Raw genomic sequence first — 20490 nt, 5'->3', positions numbered from 1 at the left:
GTCAAGATATATCTGTATTAGCAAACTGATTTCCAGCTTTACATTTAATAATTAAAATGATGTGACTGTGACTGAACCACTGTGGTGCAATAAGCTCTTGGGTGTTCTCTTCATTCAGCACTGGTGATGTAAGGACTGTTGTCCGCCACATGCCATTTCCAAAGGGTACAACCCTATGCTTAAGAGATATCCTTAAGGTAGCCTAAGTGGTGGTGTCAGATTATTTGTTCATTGGGATCTTGACATACATGTCTACACTTTTCCTCAGGGCAGGCCTGGATTCTTGCCCTCCATGAAAACGGTAGGCCCACAGTGATATTTAATTTATTTAATACAATTTATACACCACTTAGTTGTAAAAAAACCAACAACGCTCAAAGTGGTTTACAAAAAGATAAAACAATAACATCACAAAAAAATTATGACCATACTTTAAAACATACAAAAGTTAAAAGAATAAAGTTACCTCAACTTTCTTGGTAGGCTTGAGGTATGGGCCCCAGAACAGTTGCTCTGAGTACTGGAAAATATCACAATGGCACTATTGTTGACGCTCCTGCCCGGGGCTGCTGAATCCGTGCATAGATGTCCTATGTGGTGAGCCATGGACAGCATATGGCAACTTCTTTTGGCGCTAGACTGACTTTGCCCACCAAGGTCCTTCAGGACAGGAAAGAGAATAAAGGGCTTCATTTGCCAGCTGCCCTCGACCTTTCATTAATCCTGACCTCTGGCCTGCCTTTTGCCCCTGCCTCCTTATCAAAACTTGCTGCTCACTCTGACTTCTGGTTGCTCCTCAGCACTGCCTGGCCATGTGCCCTTTGATCCCAACCACTTCTGCCATCCAGGCTACTGACTTGTCCCATGATGTCCCACTCATCTCGAACTGCCTCCTGTGGTACTAGGAGCACAGATCTGTCACCCACCTATATTCCTGCTGAATAGAGAACCACTTAGAATGGTCCTCAGTCCAAAGTCTGCTGCTTGGATTCCAGAACGCACTGGCTATTCTCTTTCTGGTTTGGCAGAGCTAGGCAATAGCAGGTTGAACCTGCCCTTCCCTTCAGTACCTGTGCAGGCCTTCTTGCCTTTTTTGGAAATGGCTTATCATCAGCATCATTTTATTTGTATGCCGCCTTTAAACCCATGCTCAGGGATTTACAACATGAAAATATTTACATAATTACAAAAGTAGTCATAAACAATAAATGAAAAAGACCGAGAAGTACACAACAAAATGGAACAGTTTCCACATAAATCATAAGACCGAAAAATAATGATACAATTTTGTTTTATAAACAACAGCAACAAAAAATCCCCAAACAACACCCCAGCCCAATAGCTTGATCAGCAGCCTCCGATTTTGTAGCTGGAGTCAGTCCAGGCCCCGCCCTCCCAGGCCAGGTGGGAAAAGAGCAGCGAGGCAGGGAACAGGTCTTCCAGGACTCACAGCCAAGATTTATATATATTAACTGCTTTTATATGCAATTGTTTCATATATGTTTTTACTGTATTGTGAAATCGCTTCAAGATGCTTCATAGAAAGCTATTAATAAATGAAATATAATAATAATAATACAGTGGTACCTTGGGTTAAGAACTTAATTCGTTCTGGAGGTCCGTTCTTAACCTGAAACTGTTCTTAACCTGAAGCACCACTTTAGCTAATGGGGCCACCCGTAGCTGCCGCCGCGCCGCCGGAGCACGATTTCTGTTCTCATCCTGAAGCAAAGTTCTTAACCCGAGGTACTATTTCTGGGTTAGCGGAGTCTGTAACCTGAAGCGTCTGTAACCTGAAGCATATGTAACCCGAGGTACCACTGTAATAATAATAATAGTACTACCTTACAGGAGCTCTGCTGCAGCAAGAGCATGGGTGATGAGAGAGGCAGTGGTTTTACAGCACTACCCTGTGGCAATGGCAAAGGAGTCTTCTCTGCTACGAATTGCCGATCCTGGGGATGGGGGTTGCCATATGGTCTGGTGAACCCAAACAGAGTCGTCACCAGTTTGCTGTCATGCTTTTGGCATCAATTTGCAGATGAAGCTGTTAATATTCAGCAGCTGGCTTGGAAACCACTCATTTTATGCACAGCCAGAGTTTTAACATATCAGAATTCTTATCTTGTCCATTTGCATCCATTTCAATTTATGTCACTCATCTTTAAGTGCTGTTAATTGGCTGACTATTGATAATGAGCCTCTGCAGATATTTATTAAGCTATGCCTCTAATAAACATGCAAAATATACTTTCCATTTGGTATCCAGCATCATTTACATGCTTTCATCTTGCCATGCTACATATTTTACAAGTGAACATTCAGATGAAACATATTCCATACAAACTGCAATGCCTTAAGAGTTTTCCAGATCCATTCTTCTCCCTTTTGCATGATAACATATGGAATAATGTATTATTGAATACCCTCCCCCTTTTTGCTTATCCTGACATTACATCCAAATGGTGACCTTCATTCGCCTGGTATTTTTGAAGCCTACATCAAACATTAGGAAGTATTTGACAGCACAGGAAAATGTGTTGAAAGGCATTTGGTAGAGTATGAGACACTTCAGTTCAGGGTTGTGGATTTGAGCCCCACATTGGGCAAAAAGATTCCTACATGGCAGGGGTTGGACTAGACAGCCCTCATGGTCTCTTTCAACTCTGTAATTATGATTCTATGTCTTCCATTCAGGTTCTCTCTAAAGAACTCAAGAACAGTGGTCTCTGGTGGTAAACCCTAATACCTGATAGGTTTCATATTTGCCATAAAAATTCATCCTATTGTGATAATGCTCCTTCTGCAAAATCCCACATGTGTAGACTCAGTGGCTGCAATTCAGAAAAAGGCCAATGAGAGTTAAGCACAAGTCACTGTCCCTGGATTGGGAGCAGCAAGCAGGGCTTGTAGGCAGTTATCATCACCAGTTTATTGCATCACTTTCTTGGATTAAGCAAGAAGTACACCTTGACTACGGAGCCTTTTTGGATTGATCAGAAATACTTTGAATTTGTTGACTTCATGGGGTTAAAGCGCTCATGTACTTACTCACTTTCTTGATTAGCAATCAATAGACCATTAAAACATTTTAGAATATAAATTCACATCAGTTAAGTGCCACATATGTAAACAATACTCTATTTGGACTTCGAAGTATGGAAAAAGACACCAGGGGTGTAAGTCATAATCAGAATTGGGGATGGGAGATAAACTTGATTCAATTAATATTTAAAGGCAAACCAGTTTAGTAATTTGCACTCTACAAACCCAAACACACCTCCTTTAAAATTTGTGTTTCTCCAGATTTTGCAATGCAGTACAATGTAGGTTTTATTTATGGTATCCAAATTGTGTTGAAATAAATAAAATTTGCCCAAACAGAACAGAGAAATCTTATGCCTTCTATTTGCTGTTCAATTAGGACCATGGATGCTTTTAAATCCTGTACTTCTAGCCAATGTATGAAAGTGAACCAAATTGTTTCCTAGTTTTTTCATTTGGATGAATGCAATGGATATAATGTGCATATGTTTGCTCATTTTTCGCATCAGCTTCTGCTAGTCACAGAGAAAGTGTATTGAGCTATGCACCAAAGCCTCAATCCCCTACTCACGTCAATCCTATTGAGTTCCCATTTGGCTTCACAGATTTAACCAGCCTTTGGCCTTTGCACTTTCTAGCCTACTTTTGAAATTGCCACTACAAAATGTGGTGCTTTTTTCTGCTGCTTCTAGCCCAGACACAGCAAGAAGTTTCTGCTGAAAGGTTGCCCAAGAACAAGAGTTGGAAAGAGGGAAAACTACCTGGGGGGAAACATAGAAGGATGTGGAAGAAATGTAATTATATCTGGAATGGGCAAAGGAAATCTAATTTGTCCCCCAACATAATCTTGTCTTAGCAGTAACTCTGAGTGAGTATCATGAGGAATGACACTAAAGACTGAGGTAGGTATTGGGGAGACTTCTAATTAGTAACCACAGTTGTGCCTAATCTACCTTGATAATAAGATATGGCCAAATTAAGGCAGATTTACCAAGAAGCTCTGTGGCATTTGCAACAGAAGTCTTACTAAAATGGATACTGTGAGAGCATAGCTGTCAACTTTTCCCTTTTCTTGCGAGGAATCCTATTCGGAATAAGGGAATTTCCCTTTAAAAAAGGGAAACGTTGACAGCTATGCTGTAAAAGAAGGTGGTTTGTTGTTACCTAGAAGTCTATGGAATATGGGCTATGCTTAGATGGTGTTGTTTCATTTTTATCCTTTCTTTCTGCCAAAGAGTCCACCTCTTATTACCTGAAAGAACAGGACTTGAAAACACTCACCTCTGGAGGCAGGATCCGTCCCAGTGTAGACACTGGGCAGCGCTCTGAATGCATTGTTTCTTCCTGTGCATGTAAAATGGAGAATAGAAGAGTTGTGCCTTTTGCGGTGGTGGCACCCAAAATCCACAGATGGGCTATACCTTTACAGTATTAGTACGAACAAAATTGTTGCAAAATAATGTACAAGCTTTCAAGTGGTGCAGAATGTTTAATCAGGCTAGAAGTTATTCAAAGCAGGGGTTAGGGGCAGAGACAAAATCACCCAAAATTAGACTGGATTGTGATGTGTTGAAGTCTGCATTTTAGACAGTGTCTAAAGTTGGAGATTGCAGACTGGATTCATCTCTGCTAGGTGGTTGCTGATATTAGATTATACTTCAAATTCTGGGAGGAAGAGGCAACGACTGAGTCCCCATTTTTGTAAATGTAAGGGCCAAGTACACAGGTTCCTGGTTAGGCAGAAAGCAGGCATAAAGAGAAATATAGCACTCTTTATAATAGGAAAGCCAGAGATTAATTTTTGATGGTGTACAAGATAAAACTGGTCCATCGAAACCAAATTGCATAGCATTACCTAGTGTTTGGAGGGTGTCATGATCTGACAGGATGATGGGGAAGAGGAAGAGGATCCTGGTGAGGGGTGTAGCCAGGACTGGGACACACCGGGGCAAGCAGGGGTTGGGGGAGGAAGTACTCATTGAGGCACAGAGAGCAGCAGGAGGGGTGCTCTAGGAAGCTGAGGTAGGCAGGGGCCCACAGGCCAGCTCACTAACTGGCCAGGTGGGCCTCATCAGCTGGAGGAGGCTTGGAACAGGTGAGGGTCACCTGCCTTATCAAGCCCAGATGCTGTAATCAGCATGCAAAGTACAAAAGGGAAGCAGAGCTGAGGGGCTTTGCCTGCTCAACTGCCCATGTTGATGGACCTTGGCTTGGATGCTCCTGGATCTTTAGGGGACTGTACTTTGGCTTTGATTCTGGACTGTTTCCTGACTGCTGGATTTCAGACTTGGCTTACTTGGACTGACCCTGGACTGCGTTTCCTGAAATTCGGACTTGACATTCTGGCTCGCTGCCAGGTAGGCCAGGGATTCAGGACAGAGAGTAACTCTCCAAATGCAAAGTGAGGTGGTAGAAAATCATCTTCCCTGCAGGCATGTGCACATGTGGATTGTCTTTCTACCCTGCCAGTTCTCTAACCCCTAATACAGTTGTTCTTCTGACTGTCCCTTATTATTACCCATCAACCCAAGTGCAAGGTCATGACAGATTGGCACCTGCCATGAATCAGTAACCTACAAGCAGGGGGAAAGAGAGGCCCCAAGAAGATGCAGGCAAAACATGGATTGCCTAGAGATGGAGGAAGCTACATTGTAGGTGTAATCTTCTTGCACCATCCATTACTACAAAAAGATGAGAGGGGAGGATGAGGAAGTACTTGTGGTCTCCTTATAGCAGGTTAGAAAATGTCAAAGGCACCCTTGGTGTCTTCTTCCCCTACCCTCAGAGCTACGCTGGGGCAGCCTAGTACGGGAATGATCTTGGAACCTAGCAAAGATATCATGGCCAAGAAGGGCTAGCACAAGACTTAAACTAATCCCTTACTTTGTCATGCTTTCTTGCCTTCAAATTCTGAGGTGCAGTGGCAGAGAGGGCAGGGAGGTCAATAAATTAAACTAGACCTACATATGACTGTTTATTCCTGTTATTGTAACCTGGCTGTGACCGAAAAGATGGCCGTTGATGGTCTATTATAAGGAATATGATGTGATAACTGGGATTTGCTGGCACAAAGACAAGGGCGAGTTGCTGACTTTGCTGATTGCTCACTATTTCCTTGTCCTCTAGTTCCCTCTGCTGGCTACTAAAGCTGCAAGCAATTTCTCCTTGGCTGCATCTTCAGAGTGAGTTTGTTTCTGTTTTTCGTCCTCTGTCAGGAATTGTTTGGGGGTTTTTAAAAGCATTTCAGTATTCAGCTCCGAGAGGAGAGGCAAAAATCTCCGTCAGTTCATTCTGGATACAAGCATCTTTGGGTGGATCTGTTCCTCCCAACCAGTAGCATCAGCTGGCTGGGGCTAATGGGAGTTGTAGTTGTGGATGGAGGAGAAATTTGGTTCAGCTCACATTTAAAGGTGAGCCTACCTAATTCATGCTGTCTGAAACATGAACTCATGCGTACTTCACAATTCACACTTCTCTGAATTTTTCAATGCAGCCAAATAACATGTACAAAAATACATTTACTAAGGTTAAAAAGTTTGTTAGTAAAAAATAACACATAGAAATGCCTTATACCAGGGAAAACTGCAGTGTAAAAATGCGTAAGGCAAAGCCACATACAAAAATGTGGATGTTCGGAGAAATTCGTACCAAGGTCTGATGAATTTTCATGAGGTCTTTAAAACCAGCAGTTGTGGAAATATGGAGAATGGAGACATGAGCAAAAGAGAGAATCTGAAAGTGGCACATTTGCCTATCCATCCCTACTTGTAGTCCAAAATGTGGGGTTCACCAGGATGGGAAAGGCTAGTGCAAAATATTGTAGCAGAGCCACTAAAAGATGGTGGATCTGAAAATTCATATTTAAATCTTGCCTCCGGCATGAGCCCCCCCCCCAAACACACACACACACACACACACACACAAACACCCCTTATGGGAACGACCATAACGACCCATCTTACAGGGCCATTGTTATAAAGATTACTGAGATCATGGAAGTGAAGTGCTTTGAGCCCTCTAAAGCCGCTGTATAAATGCAAAGTGTTTTTGTGATGGGGCAGTTTCAGGAATCATTGAGACCATGCCATGAACCTGGTGCCATAGGATGCTGCATCTACTTGCCTGCCTGCCTGCCTGCCTGCCCTTTGTGGCTTAGGGCCCTCGTATTTACGGGACCGCCTCTCCTGGTATGCCCCGCAGAGGACCTTAAGGTCCATGAATAATCATAGTTTGGAGGTCCTGGGCCCTAAGGAAGTCAGATTATCCTCCACCAGGGCCAGGGCCTTCTCAGTGAAGGCTCCGACCTGGTGGACTGCTCTGTCCCATGAGACCAGGGCCCTGCAGGATTTAACTTCCTTCCACAGGGCCTGTAAGACAGAGCTATTCCGCCTGGCTTTCAATTTGAACTTAGCCTGATCTTTTATTGCCCTTCCTTCCTTCCCTCCTCCTCCCCTTTTTATGAATATTACCCGCTCTGGGATCCCACAGCTAATTCTCCCCTGGTCTCCTCGCTGGCCCAAATAGGAATAATTTAGCCAGCTAGCCCTGGTGAGCATCTAATGTTTATTGGATGGATTTTCCCCCAAATTGATTTTTGAATTCTGAATTTATTGTTATTCATGTTTTATACTGTATTTTATGCTGTTTTTGTTGCATCAATTAAGTGTTTTAAATTTGTTGTTAGCCGCCCTGAACCGGGAATGGCGGGGTATAAATAAATTATTATTACAGCAGCTGTTGCAAAACTTCTAAGTGGTGGGGTGTCTCCTGGGGTATTCACTAAAGGATTATATTCATGCAGTGTGGCTAGTTCAGGTCCATGACCAAACTGAAAGAGAGGAAATGTTATGATTCTAGACCTGCAGAACTTGAAAGCCTCCCCCCATATGAATGAGAGCCCCCACCTGGAGCCTCAGCGATCTTCTGCTTTTGCTGCCTGGCTGAGACTGCAAAGTCAAGCCCCTGGCAGGCCACAGGATATAGCTGGTGGGCTGAAAATTCCTCGGTAGTCACAGGTGATTTAGGCCTATGTTAGATGTGACAGGTTATTTCGCAACAACTGTTGGATCTAAAAATATTGAGGGGGCACAACAGGTCTTCTGAGATTCCACACCTCACACCCTCTTGAGGCTTCCACCTTCTTTGGCCAGGGATAGGACAATATAAAAGGGCTCCATTCTCAGTATAGGTATTGAAGAGCATCGCTAAGTTTTTGCTAAAGAAATGGTGTGCCTGCCAACAATGGGGTGCATCTACAAGCCTCTCTGTGATCAGGAACATGGATTGCACAGGGTTCCTGATCACAGGGAGTCCTGTACACAAGTTTAAGCAAGCCCATTTCCTTCAGAGCCTACTGCTGCAAGCAGCAGGTTGGGAGTAGAGCAGGCAGGGCTGGTACATACAGTCCTGTATCAGTTTGAACTTTACTATTACTGCAGAGGGCTTGATGGTTCAGCTTGGACCTTTGAATGATCTCAGCCAGCAGTTTCACTATAACATTAAAAAGCATGGGAGACAAGACAGATTCTTATGGCACTGCACAGGGTTCAACTGCAGTCTCTCGGTGCTGTCACCTAGGGATGGGTGAATCTGTCAGTTTCAGGTTCTCATTTTTCCAGTACTAAAGCGAGTTATTCACATTTCCATATTAGTCTGAGATTTTCCTTTTTAAAGCCAGCTTGAAATTTCATTTTATTGCAAATTTCTCCAATTAGATACATTTTTGCAAAACAATTTCCCCTGATGTACAAGGCACAATGATTCCAACATTTTCCAGATCAAACATTTCTAAATGGATTTGGTGTTATTTTTACAGACAGCCATAAATATGGTGGAACAATGGAGTTAGAGGACTCTGTTTTTTAAAAAACAACAACCTTGGCATTCTTTTTTTTTTTTTTAAGAGTGTGTTGCTAGCTGTGCGTTCTTCCAGATGTATACACAGAGCGAGAGACTCAACAGATGCATAAAGCTGTTCAGTGTTATTATTGAGCCATGGTCTAAACAGGTAAATTATACCCCAGTAACAGATTTGCTATGAGACAGGGGAACCATAAGAAATATTGCTACAACCATCATCAGTGCCCATATCATAGCCCCATTTCCGGCAATGACAAAGTGCTGAGTTATTGTCTTGGCTTGAAAGGCAACGAGTTTGTAAACTCTCTTGTTTGTGCCACTTTCCCAGCAAAATGAAAAATCATTCATCATCACTAGGTAGGTACACTGTCAGAGCAAGGAGCAGAAAGCAAAAGGGCTACAAAGACCAAACAAAGCTATTGGATGCTGGCCAGATTTGAGAGAGAGGCTAAGTGGCCAAACAGGTTGCAGGGCTGAAGTGTTAAAGGCTTCTCCAGATGAGCTATTTATTGAGCATTCATCCTGATTTGCTCACAGAAAGCTGACATGGAGGTTAGATTGTAACTGTCCAATAAGGTTATAGGACAATAAGCGTTCCATCTTACATTCACCTTTGATTTGCTTGTGGAGTGTTTATGCATCCCACACTTTTCTGTGAATCTCCCTGTCACTTTCCCGACCACAAAAGTCCATTTCTTTCTTTCTTTTTGGCTCTTTGGCGACAAAGCACTTTCATCCAAACAGGCACTGATTGGAAATGAAGCAGCATGACCAGCCCCAAAACATTTGCCAGCACCAAAAGCATTGAAAGCAGGATCAGATGTGACTGACCCAATAGCATCACAAGCACAAATCATCACAAATGTGCAATAAAAAAAGACTCCAGGAGGGGCCCTGATTGTGACAATCAATAGAAAAATGTCCAAGGTAGGGATGGAGGAAGAGCCAAAAGCCCTTGCTCAGAATGGGGTGGAGTGCAATGCTTTCCCATTTCTCCACCTGCAGGGAGAACAGCCATCAAACCACTCATTTTGCCCTATTTTTACTGCAGAAATTATCTCTCTGACCCACCATTACCACCCTATTTCTGCCTTCCCATCTATGTCTCATTGCCGCGACATTCTTTCCAGATTATGCCAGTAAAATCACCCCACACCCATTTATGTCACCTACCATAGCAACATTTTACAAGCCCCACTATATCATTAGCACTCTCCACACTCAGTATACCCATTCTCACCTTATTCCCAGGTATCTGTTGTCACCTGGAGAGCAATACATGTGGGCCACTTATTAATGCTGCTTTGCAAGCGTTGGGGTCCTTAACTATTGCAAAGGCCTCTAAGACCAAAGTAAATGCCAGGAGGATGAAAAAGAGCATTCTAACAAGGCATAAGGGTAGATAATCTGAAGCAGCTGGGGCACTCAGCTCTGCATAAGAGCTCCACCCACCCTCTCCACCTGCATCCTTCTGCCATCAGAGATCTGGTAGATGGTCACATGAGGCTTTTTCTTGGTGGCACTTAGCTTTTGGAATGTCCTTCCAAGGGAAGCTCACTTAGCCCCATCATCTACTCCCTCCTTTTTTACCCAGCTAGTGAAAATGCTGTTTTAGGATGTCTTCAGGGTAAGTAACAACTGAGGATGTCTCCAGAGACAGTCGCTGTTTTGTGGGATGGATTCAAACATGTACCGGAATTTTTGGTTTGCTCAGTCAAAGTGGATCAAAAGGCTCTGCTGCCATGTAGACACCCCACAAACAAATCAGGATGAGTGCAAGACAAATGCTCATTGTTATATAACTGCCCTGCAAATAAAGCAGAACAGTTGCTCAGTATAATCTAGCCTCTATGCAAGCAAATCAGGGTGAATGCTTGATAAATCAGCAATCTCTGAAATAGCCTTGAAAATAGATCTGGATTATTTCCTGGCACTTGTTATGGTGTTCCTGCCAAAGTGATGTGTCTCTTTTGTTTTGTGGTTCCTTTAATATTTGTGTTTGCTTTTATTTTGTTAAATTGTTTGAGGATGTGCTTTGATATTGTGCCTTGGTGGTCTTGAGGGACAGAAAGGCAGGATGAACAATATTTTCAATTAAATAAACTGCTATCAGGACTTCTCAGCATGTGCTATGTCTGTTGTTCTTGGCTGAGAGGATAACAAAACACCAGACCAAAAGGCAATGCCCGCTGACCAGTTTCTCCTGCTTTAGCCACACCTGGTTGAACCTGTTTCATTGTTGGTGTCCATTCTAAAGAGCAGAAGAGGTGTTGCACTCCCATTGCTGCATGGAAGGAGTACAGTTGGTGGGCTGTTTTTGTGTGTTATTGTTGTTGCTGGCATCCGTCTGTCTCAAGAGACAATGGAGTGCGCCTCTGGGTGTGAAGGCAAACTGCTGGCGATTCACAGCACCTGCTGTAGCTGCAGAGACTGGTAACTCGCAATGTTGCCTCCAGTGTTGTTTCTGCTGTGTTAGCAACGCCAAAGTGACCTTCCTGGGGCGCAAGCCATCCTGGGCTGCCCAGATGACAAGGCCTCCCACTCAGCCTCACTGATGTGGTCCAAAGGAAAGCAGAGAAGTATGTTTGGCATCAGCTTGGCTGCAGGAGTTGACAGAAGGAGACGTACACCATCCAACTGTCTTAGGGATTCCACTCTGGATTGTAGGGTTTACGCCTTAGCTTTCATTATCCAGAAGATGTCCCACAAGATTTTTCCTCAGGTTTACTCCTGATGCCTTTCTCATGAATGAGCATAGCCACAAAGCAGTGGGGGTTTCGGACCAGAGATTTCCTTCTGTTGTTGTTTTCCAGTACCAAGAAAGTGATGGTGTTCTTATCAAACATCACAGAATAGGGAGCTAGTATTGGTGAATATTGGAAGAGAAACAAGGAGTTTAAAACCATCATCCAGTTGAGACTGTGCACACCTTCACCTTTTATTTTTAGTATCCCTTTCCAGCTCCATGGCCCCTGGGCAGACACTGGCAAAGAGAAGGAGACTTGTTGAAGAACATGTCAAAATGCCCATATGAGGTTTTTACACACTGGATAGCACACAAAGTTGCCTAGGCCAACACAGTTACGTGAGAATCCTACCCTTTGCCACTTTATTTTTTAAGAATGTAAGAATTGTTTTGGGAGATCTAAGTCCAGCTATTCCAGTATTCTGTCTGCAGCAATGACTGTCCTAGGGAGCTCATAAGCAGAGCATAAAAGCTGATGGCCCTTTTTTTGATTGCTCAGCATCTGGAAATCAGAAGCTCTGTTGTCTCTGAAGATGAAGCTTTAATTCAGCTCTCGTAGTAGCTAATGGCCACTTATTAGGCCCATCCTTTTATGAATTTATCCAATCCTTTTTTGAAGCCATCTTAGCTGGCTTTAAAACTAGCACATCCTAGTGCTAGCTTTAAAGAACCAGCTAAAAAACAAACGAACAACTAGCTAGTGAATATCCTACAGCAGCCTTCCACAGCCTGATACTTCCTGGATGCTATTGGCCAATGGTTAGCATGGCCAATGGCCAGCCCATAGCAATAGTTTTGGCTTGGGATTGGCTGAGCAGTGGAAAGAGCTGATTGGCCAGAGAACAGGAGATTGACAGAAATGGCTGCAGCAGTTCAAACTGGAGCCTTGGGAGAATGTAGGGAGCAATAAATAGTGTGGGGGTTTTTTTGGGGGTGTTAGTTTGGAGGAAAAATTAATTTCTTTCCCTTTTAAACTCCATGTGATGGGACAGTGCACCCAATAAGTGACCAGTCTCCACTCACTACTTAGCAGTGCTGGACACAATCCACCCAAAGTCAAGCATTTGTCTGTGCAATCTTATACATCTATAGATGGGTTCAGTGGGGCTTACTCCCAGGTAAGTAGATATAACGTTGCCACCTTAAAGCCGTTTACAGTGCAATCCTATGCACATTTATTCTGGAGCAAATTATTCAATGGGGTTTATTCGCAAATAATTACGCATACAATTACAGTATTAAACATTGATTTAGGTAGAAATCCCATGCACATTTACACGAAAGTAAGTCCCACTGTGTTCATTGAGGTTTACACCCAAGTAAGTAGGCCTAGCAGGGCAGCCATGAGTATTTTACTGTGCCTGGATTGTGCCCCTTCGTTTCATTATCTTAACTCTTTATAAATTTCACTGGTTTCCCCTTTTATAACTATATTTTCTTTTTTATCTCCCATTTTTATAAAAAAATTATATTTTGTATATTCTTTGCATTTCTTGTTTTCCCTTAACCACTTCTTTGTCCGTTGCACCAGTTGTATATACAGTTAAACCAAGTTATTTTACTTCCTGTTAGAGCTTCTCTTATTTGTTCTTTGCTTCTCATTTTCTCCACCCATTCCATTTTTAAAAATACTTTATTGAAATAATACTTTAAAAGCAAACAAACAATAAACAAACCACAAAACAATACAATACAGTAACAAAGAACAAACAAACAAGAAAAAGCATCACATATTCCTTTGACTTCCATTCATCCCACTATGTTTTCCAGGCTTCATTTTCGATTTCACACTTTGTATTATCACTTCTTAATGTTTAAAATCACTTAATTTATTCATGTTCCATATTGTCCTGCAAGGTTCAGTCTAGACTTGTCAAAGCGTTTGTTTTTACAATGTAGCCATAAATATTCTTTCCTTCCCTCCCTCCTCTGATGCCCTCTTGCATCTCTGCCTCCCAAAGGCTTGCACAGCTGTTTGTGCAGCAGCCCTGGCTACCAGCTCCCCAGGTGAATGGTGCCTCTGGGGCTGGCCATGGGGTGCTTCCAAGGCCCCTGTGGGGCAGTGTGACGAGGCACCTCTCTTTGGGGCATGGGGGAGGCAGCTCAGAAACCAGGGGTGGCAGCTGCGGCTGCCCAGAGGACTCCCAAGAAGAGGGGAGAGGAGAGGAGGCTGAGGGAACACTCCACAAGGATGGGTGTTCAAAAAAGGGTGAGAGGCTGCCAGCTCTGCATAACTGGGCTCCTGAGCCCCACAAGGGTGCCACAGAAAGAATGTAGTTGGCTAAGGGAGTCATGAACTCAAAAAGGTTGAAAACCTCTGACTTAGACCTTACTCACTGGATGCTGAGCCCTTGAGAATGTCCCCAAAGATTGTGGGGTGTAGCATTCCTGGGTGTGTTCCTCGCAGGACATTGCAGCCCCAGCCTTGTGGTTCCCAGCTGTCCTGGGTTGGCTATATCAGAGTCCCACACATCGTGGCTCAGTTTTTAATTACAAGTGCTCGGATAGGCAGAAGAGATGGCACCCGCTGGTTTTGCATGTTAATGAGGGTGCTTAATATTCATGAGTCAATATTTTAGGGCGGCGAATGGCTGTGCAGTAGGTGCACATATGAATGGGAGTTTATCATGATTAGGCAAATCAGGAGGGAGAGCGAGCGGCAGGGGAAGGGAAGATGAATTTCTCCAATAAAATTAACTAAGGCCGCCACGGCATGCTGCTCCCCTCCTTCTCCTTCCCGTGTGCTTTGCTGAGCTCTCTCTTTCCTCAAATTTATGAGGCCAATTACAGAGATGAGCTTGGAAGTTTCTGGGAACTTCACTAAGTGCAAACGGCGCTCCCTGCTGTTCCCATCAAATTAATTAACCGAGTGCTATTGATGGCTGTCCGGCTCCGGCGAGAGATTTAGCTGCAGGGAAACGCCGGTGTAGGATTCGTGGCGAACTGCACCATTTGGAAACAGGAAGATCCTGGCTTGTGCTGCTGCCACTGGGAAGCTGCATGGCAGGGGGGTGGCCCAGGAAGAGCGACCTGAGCTGCAGGAACCAGGAACTGCTGCTTCAAAATGGAGAGATGACCCAGGAAATGGTCTGATGGCCATGGTGGCTGGTGCCCATTCGGTCTGGTGGGGCAGAATGCAGGGAGCCCAACAGTAGGTGGCACCAGAGCCAATGGCAGGCAGTGCAGCCTAATTCTTGCCCCCATCTTCCTCCTTGCTGAGTTCCACCAGGTGCAACACTGAGACGAGGGAGGAGGAAGCTGGCAGTTGCTGCTGCCTCTTGGACTGGTTACAGGTAAGAAGGGAAGGCAGGTGAGGGCTAGCTGAGATTGGTGGGGCAGTTCCTCATTTGGCTTAGTGGGTCATCCCACTTGAGGGTGGAACATGACACTGATACTTTGCTGAAGCTAAGAAGGTGTCACGGTTGCTTTCCAGCAAACAAATGCACATGGAGGATAGTGAAGTATTTGTTGTCAACGGTAACACTTCGGTGGAATCTACACACATATTAAAAAATGTTCTGAAAATGGTTTTTTTTAATTAAAAAACAACAAAACATTGAATTTTCCATAAGGCTCACCATTGCCATCTAGTGTCACATTGTATATTGCACTTAAAACACACTTAAAACATTTTATTTGCAACTGTATAGCTGAGTCTATAGTGTCTAGGCAGCTATTCCCAGGTCCACGCTCTATGGAGCAGTTGCAGCAGCAGGGAACGTCCCCTCCACCAGTTTATGTACCTTCCCCTGACGAGCTGTGCTTGTGTGGCAACTTTCTCTGCTCATCCCTTTTCAGTCCCCTCCTGGTTCTGGGAGACAGTGGTGCAGGAGAAGGTGGGGAAGCAGCTGGCCCTTCACTTGCCTGGCCTGCCTTTTCCGACCCATCCTGTGCTCCAGCTCTGAAGCTTCCCCTTTCTCCAGCTCTTGCCTCCTGTCCAGAACAGTTCACCACAAATCGCTGATCCCCTCTTTCAAGGCTCCAGCCCCACTTTCCCTGGTGCACACTCTTCAGCATTCTGCCAGTCCCCGATAGCAGGTGATGGGCCCTACCTTACAGAGCCTACTGTCACTCTGGAGACTTGTTCTATTTGATGAGGTGGAGGGGGGGCTTCTCAGAGCTGCACCGGGGATAGCCTTTGCCTAAGATAGCATCAGTTGTGCATCAGGAATGAGGGAGAGCAGCAGAAAGAGGACCCTGCTCCACAGCCTTAGGCAGCCCCAGTGGGAGATTAATGGTCAATGTCCTGTTCATCAGAATCCTAAGGCCCTTAGCACAGCAGCCTTCTCCAACCTGGTGCCCTCCAGATGTTTTGGACTGCAACAGCCCCAGCCATAGTGGCATACCAGGTTAATGTAGGCTTGCCAAGAGTATTGCACTGGGTTGCGACCTTTTTAAATAAAAGGGCTAGCAGGAGATGGGCAAAGGTATTGATTTTGGTTTCTCTCTGTCATTTTTGCAATCTTAAATTCAATTCTCCACATTTACACATCAGTTAGCATGTTTTTTTAAAAAACAAGTTTTCATGAAAATTCATCAGATTTGTAGTGCAACTTTCTCTCAATATACACTTTTGGTATGCAATGTTTTCTTGTGTGCATTTTTTTTGCAAAGCATTTTTCCTTAATATAATGTGTTATTTTTACTAAAATATGCATTTATACTTGCACCTAGTATATACATTACAGAATAAGCTACACGGCTGAGGAACTGAACTGCAAAATTCAGAGATGGGCAGATTTCAAAGGATAGCTGTGTTTCAGTCTGCACGTTTCAAAAAAGTGTGAATTAGGTAAGTTCTGCTTTAAATGTAAACTGAATCAAATTTCTCCCCCATCCTTTGGACTAACACAATGACAACATCATTTATTGCAAGGTAGGAAATGTCACCTTGCAGTATTTTTTGAAAGTGGAGCGCATAGCTAATGCAAAGGTACTTAAGATGAAAGCAATATGCAGTGCTGGATATATGGAGGAGCAGAAGCAGCAGTTTTCTCTGGGACTAGAGCTGTAAGTGTTGTTACTCCACCCCAGGAAGCCCCAATTCCCATTTCCTTGGGCTTCTTCTCCAACTAATCTGCTGCAGCATTTAGCTGAATTTTAATTTTCAGGATCATCAGACTCACAGTCTATGCGCAGGGGTAGGAACTTCCCAGAAAAAAGAATAACCCAGCATCAGAGGCCACCTAGTGAGAGCCTGATACCCATCTTAAATTTCTGAACGTGCTCGCAGAGGCACAAACTATGTGGCTCATACCTGCTAATGCCAAAAATCAGTGGAGCAAAGTCAACATCTCTTAAATTCACATTTTTCCATTTGGGAAAAGTAGTAGTCCAAAAAGAGCAGAGAGTCTGGCATTCAGACTGGTCCCCCTTCTGGTCTGGCTAGCTGCCCCTGCCACTCTCCCAGAGTTGACCTGCATGGGCAACCTCATAAATACCCCTAGCGGTTAAGTGTTAAGAGTCCTCTACCTCCTTACTCTTCAACGTCTACCACAGGCCAAAACATAATTCATGATTACTGAACCTCTGAGGTAGAATTCACCTGCTCTTTATATGTTCATCCTTTTCATCCTATTTCCTAGGCTTTTCGTTTCATATATAACAAACTGCATTTACAAACCACTAAATGAACAAACGTACCAGAATGTGTCATGAAATTCTTCCACACCCCATTCCAGGAGAAGTTTCACAAAGCCACTTACAACCCACACATTTATCATCCTGTGAAACCGCTTTATCCAAGGGTCTCCTCCTACAGAAGGAGGTTGACAATTATGTTGTGTGTCAGTAATGTGTTTGAATTTACACAAAACACCATGTATAATTGTGAGATGATATAATTGTAGGAGACATGGATTTCTTCCATGCTCAGCTGCACGGTGCGCCATTCCTGGGCAAACATTCCAGGCTGTTTCAGCCGCATCTCAGAAGTGATATTTTGCTCATCTAACTTTATCTCAGCGGAAGAGGCCTTTGCACAATTAATTACGATGACAGGCAGGGAATCTAGGGGCTATAGGAGGTCATAAGCTGAACGTGAGTCAGGCAGGCGATGCTGCTCCCAGAAAGGCAAATGCTGTTTGGAAGATGCATTAGAAGCAATGCTGTACTGAAGGCGCAGGCCTGCTTTACGGCGCTTGTGCCCGCAAATGGAGGGAGAAAGCACCCAGCTTTGATAGTCATGTTGTGAATGGATATTAACACACTGAAATAAATTCAGAGGAAAAAAGCAGTGGGATGCAAGACATGTGGAGAGGTTGAAGACAATAAAACATATTTATTGTAGACAAAGGCAGATTAAGTTGGAACGTGGTTTTAAATACTTATAAGCTGCTCTAAAGGAACGGGAATGACAGCTATGCTTCACTGTGACAGAAGAAAGGGTGAAAGCAACAGTTTTATGGTGCAGTGGTATTTAGTGGAACTCAAATAATAAAACAGAAACGAGTAATGGGACAAGTTACCAAGAAAAGTTAGGGGATAACCTTTCATTTTCCAAAATATTTTCCCTAACTTTTATCAGAAAAAGAAGTATAAGAGGTGGTAGTCAGGAATGTCTTGGAATCCCTGCTTTAGAGCAGTTGAACGAACCTTTTAGAGATCCCTCAGACTAAGGTGGTGTGTATGCTGCAAAACCATAGAAGAACAGAAAATTCAAAATAGGTCCCTGGCCATCTGAGAACTTCAATTTTCTTCCCCTTGTTAGAAGCAAGTTTCTAGCCTATATGGTTGTAAATATATGGTTTCCCTCCCACTGGGAACCATGGGAAATTCACAGACTTTAAAGCAGCTCCAGAGATTATCTAAATTTTTCTCTGGCTGGGGAAAGAAACTAGAATGGCTTCCAGTTCTCCAGCATGCACCCCAAACTGCCCCAACGTGGATCACCCTCTCTAACATCAGAACTCTGCCGCCTTATTGAGAGGAGAGCTGGTTTTTTTCCCCACAGCTCCTAAGGTATCTTCCCAAGAGCCATAGTATTTCATGCACAGGGACTTTCTTGGCCACCGAAATAGTCCTGCAGGCTACAGAAACATGCACTAGAGATTCTGCCTATAAAAAGGGAGTTAGCAGAACATGTCATTACATGTCTTAACCACAAGAGGACCCCCTTATTATACACAATGTGCATGATCTGAATTGGGGAGCCAAGCTACTTGAATGGAGATGCATGAAAATTGCTTGTGTCAACCTAGGATAAAAAGGGAAACTAGTAGCTCTCGATGGTACAGGGTGAGCTTACCAAGGACCAAGCAAATAGTGTAAAACCCAGCCCAGAAAGCAGCCCAGGAAACGTCTTCTTCCAGAGGATGTTGGACTCCAAGTCCCATCTGTCTCAGCCAGCAAAGGCCACCGTCAGGGATGATGGGAGTTGTAGTCCAACAACTGGAGGGCCGCACGTTCCCCATCCCAGTTATAACGCATGAACACTGGACAACTGCTGAGATGACAAATTTAACTAAGATTGTTCAAATTGAAAGAGGGAAGAGAAGCAGTTGCTGTTTTGAGAACTGCATGATGTCTTTTGTGAATTATTATTATTATAATTGTAAACATCAGTATGATCTTGATGTAAACAGATGTAGTTGTCATATTGTATGAATAATGTCTCATATACTTGTGCTCATTCAAGATTGTGAGAATACATGTTCTGATGTAAAGTCAAATGGACTAGAGGTGTGGATTAGCTGTAATTAAGGAAGCTAGTGGAGCAAAAGCTTCTTCTCCCCACCTGCTCCCCCAAAGCCTCTTGGAGAGGAGGCTGCAGAACAATGTGGAAGGGGGTCTGAGGAGCTGCTGGGTAGACTCACCCAGAATTGTCCTTTGCCCAAGAGGGCCTCCAAACACCTGGAGAGGCAGGTGGTTGCATGGAGGATGGGGGAACTTTCCTTCTATTACCTTAAGATCCAAGTTATTCATCTGTACTTCAGAAATCATGCCACCTACTTACTAATCTCAAGCACAGATCCCAGCACAACTGGATACTGTGACCTCAAATCATGGAGGTCCTTTTTTTTTTTTTTAGTTTCTCCTATGAAGCAATTACGTTAACTTAAATGCCATGCCAGATTGCTTAAAGTAGACAGCACTACAAATCTGGCCTTTCCCTCATAGCTCACCATGACATAAACCGGTTGGTCTAGTTCAGGCAGCAGCTCCAGAGTGATGAGCTGCAAAGGAAGGAAAGGCTCTTGTACCTTTAAGAGAAGAGGGGTTTGGGGCAGGTTGTTCTAGTCGTGCAGAACCAAAAGAGAGCAACACTTACTCAACACTAATATTTAATGGCACAAGAGCTCAGTCCTCCCTTGCCTCCTGTCACCTTACAGGTAGGCAGCATTTCTGTAGGTGTCTGTCCTCCAGACCTTTAGCAACACAGACTGAAATATTCAGTGTAGGGCACATGGCTTCTGTCTGCATTGCAGAAGTGAGGATCTGACCAGCAGGGCTCAAAACAGGGATGGGCAACCTGGGATAAGTCAGTTGGTAGCGCACAAGACTCTTGATCTTAGGGAAGTTTTAAATGTTTGATATTTTATTGTGTTTTTAATATTCTGTTGGGAGCTGCCCAGAGTGGCTGGGGAAACCCAGCCAGAAGGGCAGGGTATAAATAAATTATTATTTTTATTATTATAATGTATTATTATTATTGATCTCAGGATCAAGAGCTCAAGCCCCATATTGGGCAGAAGATTCCCGCATTGCAGGGACTAGGGAACTAGATAACCCTTGTGGTTCCTTCCAACTCTACGATTCTATTAATGTAATTGCACCACAACTCCCATCAACCCTGACCACTTGGTCATACTAGCTGGGACTGATGGGAGTTGGAGTCCAAC

General features: G+C 43.8%; 1 long non-coding RNA gene across 1 annotated transcript; it reads left to right on the top strand.

Moving 5' to 3' along the window:
* Nucleotides 1-2895: 2895 nt before the first annotated feature.
* On the top strand, nt 2896-10286 carry LOC310763380. The gene is made up of 4 exons (XR_014548605.1): nt 2896-3043; nt 3902-3947; nt 6172-6227; nt 9649-10286. It is a non-coding gene; the product is annotated as an uncharacterized lncRNA (long non-coding RNA).
* The last annotated feature ends 10204 nt before the right edge of the window (nt 10287-20490 follow it).

The sequence above is a fragment of the Podarcis filfolensis genome (assembly GCF_964270895.1).
Source record: "Podarcis filfolensis genome assembly, chromosome: 5".
In the NCBI taxonomy this organism is placed as follows: Eukaryota; Metazoa; Chordata; class Lepidosauria; order Squamata; family Lacertidae; genus Podarcis; species Podarcis filfolensis.
Note: the sequence above shows the minus strand (reverse complement) of the source record. Positions and strands in the feature narration are given on the sequence as shown.